This window comes from Periplaneta americana, chromosome 11 (genome assembly GCF_040183065.1).
Source record: "Periplaneta americana isolate PAMFEO1 chromosome 11, P.americana_PAMFEO1_priV1, whole genome shotgun sequence".
Classification (NCBI taxonomy): domain Eukaryota; kingdom Metazoa; phylum Arthropoda; class Insecta; order Blattodea; family Blattidae; genus Periplaneta; species Periplaneta americana.
In genome coordinates, this window is record NC_091127.1 from 142279207 (window position 1) to 142291914 (window position 12708).

The 12708-nt window shown below is 36.6% G+C and overlaps 1 protein-coding gene across 1 annotated transcript in view; it reads left to right on the top strand.

Annotated features, from left to right (window-relative positions):
• The first annotated feature begins 232 nt into the window (after positions 1-232).
• Positions 233-12708, top strand: part of kek5 (kekkon 5) — a 1258756-nt gene continuing 1246280 nt past the window's right edge. Inside the window, exon 1 of the mRNA XM_069840117.1 lies at positions 233-530. The gene's annotated coding sequence lies outside the window, so the exon portion shown is untranslated. The remainder of the gene's footprint in view (positions 531-12708) is intronic.

Genomic DNA, 12708 nt, shown 5'->3' on the forward strand with positions numbered 1-12708 from the left:
TACTGCTAATCAATTAAAAACATCAATCCCAATAAATTGGAACTGCGTAAATATTTTTGAAACTCAGACATTTCATTGTGTCGTAGCCTTCATTGAAATTTAAATAGTGATATTATAAAATCGTATAGGAAACTGTTTTTTACTTTCAATCTTCGAGAGTTACAAAGCTTACATTGCCTGATGTTTGTATTAGTAGAGTTACTGCTTTAAACATTATCGAACTGCACACAGAGCGTGTTGAGGTACTGTTTGTGAGTGAACCCTGCCTTCAACATATTTCACCGCAGATATTATGAGCCCTTGACTCGTGTGTTTATCTCTGTAGTGTTTTCTTTTTGTCCTGCTTGGAGTTTTCTTCGAATGTGAAATGTGTGCGACTCTGAGAGTCCATTAAGTCTGTGTGGTGATTTGTCTGTTGTGAAATCTTAATGAAGAGGGCGACTGGAACAGCTACAAGGCTGCATGCTTGAATGCGAGACATTACGTTTTATTTATCACCTGAAGAAGTCTACGCATTACAGCTCTCATTTGTAAGTACACATTGTTGCTAAGGTAACGCCCTAGAATGAAGGCACTGGCTGGATGTAACTTTTAATCTTATTCATTCGTTTTTCTCTGTGCTATTTATGTGTTCATACAGCCATGTTTCCTAGAATCTGTTCTAACATTTTGACTCTTTTTGTTAAACTTTCTGTCATTAGTGGTTACCATGAATATTTTACTTTCTTAGCGTCATTGTTCCAAAATGTTGTATGTTCTAAGTATAGGGTTTCCAGACATATTGGAAAAAAAATACGGGACACATCAGTTTTCACTGAGTAAGTCTAGTCTTTCCCTTCTATTTCACATATTGCATTTCTCCACTCCTGTCTATCTTGCGTCTCGTTTTCAAAATTTATCCACCCATCATAACCTAGACACACGATCACAACACTCCTCAATATTATCCATCCCTTCCACCGAACATCCGCATATTCATCTTCTTTCACTGTGGCTGTTCCTCGGCTTTGGAATTCCCTACCGAGTAATGTCAGGGACTGTCAGACATCAAACCAATTACCAATTTAAGAATAGGCTAACGAAATATTTTTCTAACAATTCTTGTTAACAATAATAGCTGTTTCACGTATCTGAATGTTTAATGGTTATATATATATATATATATATATATATATATATATATATATATATATCATAGATAAATATCTAAATTATCTCATCATTATATTATTATTATTATTATTACTATTATTATTATTATTATTATTATTATTAGTATTATTATTATAACTATTTCTTACCAATGTTCATTAATGTCACACTAACATTATTTATCCAACTTTCATTATTTACTTTCATGTTGTTTTATGGTCTAGACATTAATGTAATAACTATATAAGCAATTGTATTCAATTAGAATTAGTCTGGCTGGGCGGAAGAGAAGGCCTACTGGCCTTAGCTCTGCCAGATTAAATAAATATTTAATTATTATTAAATTATTATTATTATTATTATTATTATTATTATTATTATTATTATTATTATACCGCCCCCATCAAAATGTCAATCTTTCAAAGTGTGTGTGTAATAAAGTTTACTAGACAAACACTTTACTAACTAAGGGTAAATAAACAAATAGTAAACAAAATTGTTAGAGAGCATTATTTGCGTTAACTTTAAGCTTATTTATGTAAGTTGCCTTCATATTGTTTTTACTAAGTTATTACAAAAATAGCTACAAAATACACTGCTCACGTGACAATATTCTTATAAATCAATCCGCCTTTGCCTTGGAATATTCCTCTGAAGAATTAATTTCACTTAACAATTGTTTATTTTGACGAATCGTGTATGGAAAGCAGCACAATCCTCATTGAAAAATGATTTTACAACAAGCATTGATTTTACTGTTTTTACAGACAATTTATTTTTCTCGTCAGTCCATAGAGCGTTCATGCGAGAAAATAATCTTTCGACATACGCATTTGTTCCAGTGATACACATAATGAACTTCACTACCCTCTTCCAATTTGAGAGTTCTTCTTCAATACTTTTAAAAAGAATCACCCAGACTTCATCTAAACGTTTGGTGGTGCCATCACTCGCCTTGAGAAATTAATTACTCAAATAATTGTTTCATAATAACACATCTACACTGTAGTGCGATGAAGTGCGATGTTTGTAATTTGGAATGTAGGACATTGTAACTTTTCCATCTTTTCTCAGTTTAGAACTCTAAAATACGGGATGAAAAGCTGTCCCGAAGACTTTTCTCGGGACAACGGGACGCATGAGCGAAAAACGGGACGATCCCGTATTTTACGGGATGTCTAGGAACCCTACCTAAGTACAAGGTGCGTCAAAAGTCGCTTTCCCCAATATTCGTTCTTAGGTTTCATATACTAATCTGTAATAGGTTAGATTAGGCTTTTGTTATGACTTGCATATACGAATCTGTGCAGGATTTTCAGTGCTGGGCAGAACATGGTGATTTTTGTTTAGTTATTTTGTCAGTACTGGTCTATCAGTGCCTAGCGTAATGGTGGAACTACAAACGAAGTTACAGTATAGAAACTGTGTGTTCATTTTGTTATTATTTATTGTGCTTCAGTATTTTTCAGTGGTTATAGAATTAAGAGGCAACAAGTTTTGCTTTCTTCACATTAAGCTACATCGTACCGTGTGTTTTATATTCCTACATTCCTTTCCTTCAATTGAAACCACAACGTTCACATCTCCATTACCACGCATCTCTCATTTCAGACGGAATTTACTACATTTCAGAACAATTTCCTTTTCTTCATTTTTTTTTGTACTCGCATGGAGGTCGTAGCTCAAAACTATCAATTCCTGACTTACGCCCTTTTCACACATTCAACCATTTTCATTTTCAAAACCACCGGAACTACCTCCGCGCTAGTTTCACGACACTTTTTTTGATCTCACATGGAGGTCGTAACTCAAAACTACCAATTTCTGACTTACAGTACGATTATTTAATCCTGACAGTCCCCGGCGATGTCCGCCTGGTTCAGGCGAGTCCATTTAGTTTCCCCAAGGGGTGTTTGGGTTTCTCTCTCGCTTGCCGTCGGAGCGATCGGATGTCATGCGTGCGTTAAAGCGATATGTTTATAGTACAATTAAGCTGTACTGCATTCCTTTACCGACCGCTCGCCCTTCTCCCTACTCCGGGACTCTCCCCACTACTCCTATTACTTCCCCTCTTTCGCGTCGCTGTTAGGACTAAATAAATAATCGGTCTGCACGTCCTCTTTACTGCGCACCAAAAATATAGAATCATATTAATATTAACATTACAATATATTCATCAACATAAATTGAAAAAGAGTGTCTACATCTATTTGAGTAAACAAAATATCTATAAAATACTCTGCGTGTATTGTGCAGTGTATTCAGGATGAAGAAAAGCTTTTAGTGTTCGAGAAAAGGAACAGAAAATACCGTAATATCTTGAAGAATCTCTGTCAGAGTATACTCGTTTGTCTCCAGAGAATAATTGAGGGGTTTGCCGGAAAAAAGGCGTATACGTCAATATGGTGAATTGAGATGCAGGCAATCTAAGATTTTAAAACGCACCTGAATAAAATGTTATACAGATAGTGAACAAAATTAAACATTAAATTAAAAATCTTAGCGAGTATAAATGTTCTGTAGCATTTAGGCAATTTATATTATTAAATTTCCTTATATTTGTACCATATAAAACTTCGGTATATACGCCCTTTATCCATATAATGATTTGCTTAGGGGATTTAATGTAGATTTCAGATTTAAATTTCACACGGAATTGAAACAAAAGATACATTTTATGACATTTATTATCTACTTCTAAAGTAATTTACATTATTTCAGATATACTGAGTAGACATTAAGTACGCAAAGCAAAATCTCTTAATATAACAGAAAAAGAAAGTCTCCATTTTGTGTGAACATAAATAAATAAAATTTATACTTTGTATAATCCTGATAGCAATAAGCCCAAAAATCTGAATATTGTAACCAATCTCTTTATAGAACATAAAATATTTCCGTCTGAATCTATGAGTTTCATAAGTTTGTTTACTCTTAAAGCAAGGACAATAATGAACATAAAAAGCAGTCAAAGGAAACAACTGGACTGACTAAATTGAACTATATATACAGGGACATCATTTTATTTTTACTTCAATTTTTATTGTACCTGAGTTTTTGAATGTACTTCACTCCCACCCTTTCTACTAATGAAGTTCCAACTCCACACAGAGCCAAGACCACAGATAGTAAGCAGTACTGAGTTACTGAGTATAGTACGTTCCAGAAATATGTTCGCGTTTTCCAGTGACGAAAGAGCTTTCAATATTGAATCATATTTTCGCACAGGTACTGTCCGTTTGCCTACGTCGCATTCCGATTTCCCCCACCTGCTTCTGCTCGCCCCTCTGTAAAAGCTGGGCTGTCTTAGCTCTTTTCTGAAAGCATTAATTTCTCTTAGGAATTGGACGTTTACGTAATATTATACAGCTGTTTAATTTAACTTAAATAAAAGGGCCTCGTTAAGTAATTAACTGTCACGTGATTTCCTCCTTTTCTACTATCCTGCGGCATAACCACTTGGACGGACAGTAGATAGCATGTCTGAGTAATTTTATATTTTCGGGTCGGGCAGAAGTGAAGATTGAATTTACAGTACGTAGAGTAGGTACAGAATTATTTCAACATGAGTTTCTAGTACGAAGGACGAAACTGGCAATTGGAATTAGATGCAATAGTCTATAGTGCGATAATATGCACAAAAGAACTGAAGCCTGTATCGAAATGAACGGCCACCATTTTCAAAATTGTGTTTAAATATTCTTATTATGATTATTTTTCAATTTAACTTCTTTCTCTATATTGTACGCTAATGTGCTGTAGACAGTATAATATACACTTCATAATGAATACGTTCGCATGGATAACTCACTTAGTGAGTAAAAACACTTATTCTTAATACAGTACTGTACTTTGATTAAAGAAAAACCTAATGAAAATTATCAAACTCAAAATCGCGATATTTCCTAGTTTACGTAAATGGATGAACTACTTTTCTTCCTTCCTATACTCAGTAGAGTGATTTGTGTTTTACGCCAGTATCATCGAACTCCAGTCTTGGAGGGGGGAGCAAGCGGTGTTTCCGGTTCTCTAAAGGTATAGACAGGTTAATATTAAAAATGTTAGTAAAAATAAAATGATGTCCCTGTATTTGCTTAGTCTCTACCAAGAGAAAACACACACAGTACAGTATGCGGTAACGCGCAGTACTAGCTCTACTTGTAGACTGACTGACTAAATCGCGCGCGCACGCACGCACGCAGCCCTGTCCTGCAGGTATGTACAGTACAATCAAAACAAAATTTCGCTACTATAATTATCGAATTATTCACTACATTTTAAACCGTTTTCCCGAAAAAGGGCGCAGAGGTCTATCCGCCTTTCTTCCGGCAAACCCCTCAATTCTTCTCTGCAATACTTATCTACGTCTTCATGAGTATTCAAATCGATCTGAATACATTTTCCGTACTGAATACTATCCCTGTTTTCATGCAATTTTCAATACGTATTGAAAACGATCTGAGTACGGAAGCTGAAGTTTCGAAAGCAGTTATGTTGGTTAACATGTCATCGACATATTAGCGTGTTGGTCACTCTGTAGTCATTACCTATAAACAATGTTGCGTTTTCCAAACGAGGCGCATGAAAACTTAATATTCTGGCTGTTAACGAATAATGGTAATATTGACTTTTAGGAAAACACGAAATATTATGTTTTACAACACTCTCTTTCAACACACATATTGCCCTCGCTGTTCGTAAAACAGGTGACACATCAAACAAATGACGATCGATCACGCGCGTAGCCTATTGAGATCGTATTGAATACGATACCGGTTTTCATGGAATTCAATTCGAACTGGATACGATCCGATCCCACTTTTTAGGTGTATCGACCTTGAGACTCAGATCGAATTGAATCCCCGTTTTCATGAAGATTACAATACGGTAAGTGTATTCAGATCGATCTGAATACGCCAGGAAAACGTAGTAATTGTCATTATGAACGGTGCAGTATTTGTTGATATTGTCCTATCTAAAGGTCAGATGTATTTTGTGCAATATTACTAATATTTTAAGGAGTAAGAGACGAAGGGACTTGTGGCGTATATCCAGTCAGCATACAGCAACCTCAGTAATTTATTTGTAGAGGTCGCCTCCGTCATTTATACGTAAAAAAATAAGCAATACATCTCGTATGAGTTTTTTACTAACTTAAATAAAATACCGTTTCAGGCTTCGAGACTTTGGACCCGATACAATAAGTTTACTGTGCATGCACTATAGGTTGTTGACTCGCTGCAGGTAGATAGAGATGTGTTGAGGTAACAACGTCGCTATTTAGAGTAGAGTACGGTAGTATGGGGAAACACACACATATATGTACATTCTGAAAATAAATGTATATTGCACAATGATAATGTCAAAAGAATGTGAAAAGCATTTATTCTCCTGTCTTTTATAAGCATTTGTATTTAATTACACAGTGTTAATGGTGGAAATAAACATATAGCAATTTAAATTTTTTCATTTATCCTATTAGTCGTCTTTAGGAAGTGCAGTTACAGTACCGAATTGCAATGTGCCTACTACAAGATACATTCTCAGTGTCTCAAACGTAAATCTTTTTCGGTTATCTGCCAAAGTTTGTACTATGAAAAGATGCGCTCTACGTCGCATGACGTGATAGGAGCAAAACGAAAAAACCTATCGTCATTACAGTCTCTAAGAGACAGTTTTTATTCTCGGGTGACTCTATGTCCACTAATTTGCTGTTTATGTTACACAATGTTCCACATCCGTTATTTTTACATAAAATTGATTTCCACTTCTGTTTTACACGTTCAGTAACCGGTGTACTTGATGTCTCATTAATTCTCTGCATCATTTTCTAAATTAATTTGAGGGTTTCCGGCATCTCTTGCTGTGACTTTTCTAACCGTGTAATAGTTTCAGACACAGTTTGTATGAAAACCAAATTATTCTTCAGAACCTTCAAATCCAGAGAGTTTTCCTTTGCGTATTTGTTGGCATTCATTCTACAGCACCCTCACCCACTGTACGCTTTACCACTATACTCAGTACGCCGTTACGCGGACTTCCCACTGAACTGCTCTATCGGGTCCGAAGTCTCGAAGCCTCGTTATGATCGAGGACGGTAAGAATTCAAGGTTATTAAAAAAAGATGCAAATTTGACTTTCTGCATTTCTGTTGATGAACATAGAAATTATATATATATATATATATATATATATAGGATGTTTTCGAGCTGGTGTTGGGGAAGGGCACATGTGTATCAATTTGAGATAAGGAACTCTGGTCCGGAAATGACTGAGTCGAAAGTTATAAGCAAAAATAGTTGTGTGGAAATGAAATTGTAATTTCGCACCACGTGCCCTCCTTCCCTTAACCTTCGGAACAGTCACGGAAAGATGGTATGGGCCGGATGTCTCCTACGTGGGTACTTGCCCCGATACAATCTGTGAGCTTGTCTACTGTTCCCATTGGCTCATCCGTATTCGAAAATCAGGTCTGCATTTTCCGCTCTCGTGTACTCCTCCATTTCACTAGGACTGCAACTTGTACACATACACTGCTGTCTACAGACATGCATATCAGAACCGACCATGTCCGTTACACATTACGCTATCTGCATTGCTTTAGTGTAGTTTCCTGTCCCCACCCCTCAGACAGCGCACTGAATGGAATACTGTAAGTAGACAACGTAAACAACGTCAGATGAATACAGTATGTGTAAGATGTACAGATAAATACACATAAATAAGGTGTACAGAGGAATAAAATTATTTCATTTTCACACAACTATTTTTGCTTGTAACTTTCGACTCAGTCACTTCCGGACCAGGGTTTCTTTATCTCAAATTGATACATGACCTTCCCCATCATTCCTGAAAGTTTGTAACACTAGCCCGGAAACACCCTGTATACAACCAGATTAATACTGAAATAATTATAATTCGCCATCAGCAATTGAAGTCCAAGCTACACGTAATTAAATAAACAAAATATCAATAACGCCCTGTGATTTACTTTGAAGTGTGTCCAGTAGCAACAAAGTAGTAGTGATCGATAGAAGAAACAATACGACACTGTATATTATACAGCGCAACCGTAGTAAAAAATGTTTAAGCCAGCAGTAATGTATAAGCCTACCTTCTGTTATAATATTCCTTTCAGTCAGCAAACAAAGCTAATTTATAATGACCTCTCATTATGAACGATGGAATATTTAACAATGTCACAGTCAACAAATCAAACGTATTTTGTACAGCATTATTACTATTGACAAGGAAATAGCCTCTGAATTCATTATAAATGAGACGTAACATTGCAGATTGATTATGTACTTCCTGATGAGCATGCAATTGAAATACGATATTTGTTTAATATAAATTATGTTGTAAATTTGAACAATCTAGTCCATCAGTCTGTCAAACGCAAGGGTTAGCGTTCTAATTGGACCCTCAAAGTGACTTTTGTGGTGGACGAAGTCCTAGTTTGGATTTTCCTCTGTATTCTCTCCTTTCCTCAGTATAGGGATCGATAACATTTAGCGAACTTTCATTATTCAATCATATTTTCATCAGTATTTTTCCAATCACCGCCCGGCGATTTGCGGATGAGGCTGGTCCAGGGGAAATGGGAGTCGCTTGCGTGTTCCCTGGATACACAGCGTGCCTTAGCGATGTCAGCCGGTGTGTTTGGGGAAATTCTCCTAGTTTGACGAGCACAGCAGCTAATTCCAATTCAGGATAAAGCGTAAACCAAGGCACATCATTCTGTCTTCAATCTAGAAGCGAGAAAAATATGATTTCTAGGAACCGTACTCTGTTTCAGGAGTCTACAAGATTAAGTATTACTGGAGTTGTTAAGTAGACGTCGCACGTGCTCTAGCACTGACGGCTCACGCGACTCTTGTTTCGTCAAGTGGTGCAGAACAAAATATGGACCACTTTAACAGTTACACTAATATTTACAATTTAAATTATTTTCACTAAGCAAACGCTATTTTTACTATTTACGCTATAATAAATAATACAGACATAAATTGATCAAACATTATTTACGTTATTAAGCTTATTTACAGTGTTGTGTAATGTAATGCAAGGTATTTTATTTCATAATATTATAGCCTACATTAAATACAGATATTTGATACGGGCAGGGCATGTAGTACGTATGGGTGAATCCAGAAATGCATATAGAGTGTTAGTTGGGAGGCCGGAAGGAATAAGACCTTTGGGGAGGCGAAACGTAAATGGGAGGATAATATTGAAATATGTTTGAGGGAGTGGTATATGATGGTAGAAACTGGATTAATCTTGCTCAGGATATACAGTAGGACCGATGGCGGGCTTACGTGAGGGCGGCAATGAACCATCGGGTTCCTTAAAAGCCATAAGTACAGTAAGCAAGTCTTCATTCTTTATGATAGTGTAATAGTGAAAATGGCGTATTTTAGTGTACATATTATAAAAGACTGGCAGACATTGACAGCTTTCAAAATCCTATTGTCAAAAAGATTGCTTTTCCTCTGTGGAATATGTTTCTTCAACTACCGGTATTACTTTTATAGAATATTTATTTTTAATATGCCAATTTCCCTTTATTTATTAATCATTCTTTCGACCCAAATTGCCTTATTTAACACAACATTGTAATTATTGTTTAACTTTTAGAATTTCATGTAGCTAAACACATCAACATTTCTGTGGTGTTTGATCAGAATATAACTCCAAAAATGACCTTTTTTAGCTGAAAGCACAGCCCTATATAAAACGGTTATCTTTCGTTTGATAGGCCAATGGCCGTGATATCTTCATCTAATGTAATGTTATTTTTATTATCATTTGTATTTAAACTGCAATTATGATTTTATATAGGAAAAGTGGAAATAAAAATGTTTGTGTCTCAAAACAGGTTTTTTTGAAGTTATCATGTTTTGTCAAACACTACAGATGTAACTATTATTATTATTATTATTATTATTATTATTATTATTATTATTATTATTATTATTATTAAAGTACAGTCAACAATATTACAATTTAATATAATGAAAATGTTAAGTTACTGTTCATTTAGTTCGCTTCTCTGGTTATGTACGAGTAGTTACTGCTTATTTTTTTAGTTACAATTTATTTAAAATCACACAAACATTGGTAGTACTGATAAGAAATAAGCATGACAATCATTCCGTCACCATTTCCCCATCATTTCATAGCATTCCCCGATTGCCGACTGGCCACGCACGAAATCTGGGTCTGCAGCGAACCTGAGTTTAGTCAGCCGGTGTGGATTTAGCAATGCGCCTAGTTTGAGAGTTAGCGCAATAATTTGTAACAGGTCGCAGTGGTGGGCCATAGTGTCCCCCCTCCCGTAAATTCAATTCAATTCAATTCATGACATTCCTTCGCTGTCGCGCCACTAATGTACTGCACAACTGTACACCCCTAGTGCACATCACCACGTTACTGCAGACACTTCAGCTACTCAGCTGTGTGCCATACGGACTAGCTTCAGATATGTATTGCCAAAGCAGGGAATGCTGCTTTGCCGGCACTGCTCTGGTATAAACAGTTCACCACTGATGAAAGGGGCATGTATGTTTACGATTCTAGTTAAAGGATTCCTCAGATATCTCGCTACTCTAAAGACATCAATACGAGCACTGCAGTGTTTATGTTGAATTTTACTTAATTTCATCTTGTAAAGAAAATGATCAATAATTGTTTTTGTTTAAAGATTGGGGACAAAAAGATGTGTTACGCCTGCTTAGTATGTTTATAAGAAATAGAATGTTTAATTCAGACTTACGTTGATCAGATTGATGTTTGAACCATTTTCTGGTGTTGTACTTACTAATTTTAACATCATTTTTCTTGTTAATAGGAATTCATTTCATTCGTTCATAATTTTCTGTCCAAGGACAGGTCTTTCACTACAAATCCTGCATTCTCCAGTCTTTCCTATTTTCTGCTTTCCTCTTTGTCTCCTTATATGATCCATATATCTTAATGTCGTCTGTCATCTTATTTTCTTCTACGCCGAATTCTTCTTCCGTTCATCATTCCTTCCAGTGCATCCTTCAGTATGCAGTTTCTTCTCAGCCACTGACTCAACCAACTTCTTTTTCTCTTCCTGATCAGTTTCAGCATCATTCTTTCTTCACAGACTCTTTACAAGACAGCTTCATGTCTCATCCTGTCTGTCCACTTCACACGCTCTATTCTTCTCCATATCCACATTTCAAATGCTTCTATTCGCTTCGTTTCTCTTCGTCGTAATGCCCATGTTTCTGCCCCCATACAATGTCACACTCCACACAAAGCACTTCATCAGGCTCTTCTTACAGTTATTTTTTCTTTGCCATTGCTATTTTCCTTTTGACTTTCTGGCAGCAGCTTAAAATTAATCCTTGTACAAACACTCGTGATGCCACACTTCGACTACAGCGATATTATATTACTTACTTACTTACTGGCTTTTAAGGAACCCGGAGGTTCATTGCTGCCCTCACATAAGCCCGTCATTGGTCCCTATCCTGAGCAAGATCAATCCAGTCTCTATCATCATATCCCACCTCCCTCAAATCCATTTTAATATTATCTTCCCACCTACGTCTCGGCCTCCCCAAAGGTCTTTTTCTCTCCGGCCTCCCACTCTATATGCATATGCATTTCTGGATTCGCCCATACTTGCTCCATGTCCTGCCCATCTCAAACGTCTGGATTTTATGTTCCTAATTATGTCAGGTGAAGAATACAATGCGTGCAGCTCTGCTTTGTGTAACTTTCTCCATTCTCCTGTAACTTCATCCCTCTTAGCCCCAAAATTTTCCTAAGAACCTTATTCTCAAACACCCTTAATCTCTGTTCCTCTCTCAAAGTGAGAGTCCAAGTTGCACAACCATACAGAACAACCGGTAATATAACTGTTTTATAAATTCTAACTTTCAGATTTTTTGACAGAAGACTAGATGACAGGTCTTTCACTACAAATCCTGCATTCTCCAATCTTTCATATTTTCTGCTTTCCTCTTTGTCTTCTCATATGATCCATATATCTTAATGTCCTCTGTCATCTTATTTTCTTCTACTCCGAACTCTTCTCCCGTTCATCAGTCCCATTCCGAGGCTTACTGTTAGGTTTCGTAACGACCTTTTTTTTACAGTGATGGGTTGTTAGCCCTTCGCCCAACCCCCAAGCTGGAGGACCACCCCTTTTCGGCTGTCCACGACTGCTTATTCAATATATTCGCAGCTATCCTCCATATCTGGAGGCCGTCTCCTCTATCCGCAACCTGAGGACGCGCCATGCCGGGGTGATAGGGACCCACAATACATGGGCGATATTATATTAAGTAACCTAAATACAAATTTGAGCAGCAGGCTACAACGTGTGCATCATGCATGCGCCCGTTGTATTTGTAATATTCGTAAGTATGATCATGTTTCCCCGTCTTTCCAAACTCTGTCTTGGCTAAGGCTAAGCGATCGACGAGCCCTGCATTCTCTTGTTCTCTTATTTCAAATTCTGCGCACCGCTACCCCAATCTATTTGGCTTCTCGTTTTCAAAATTTATCCGCATATCA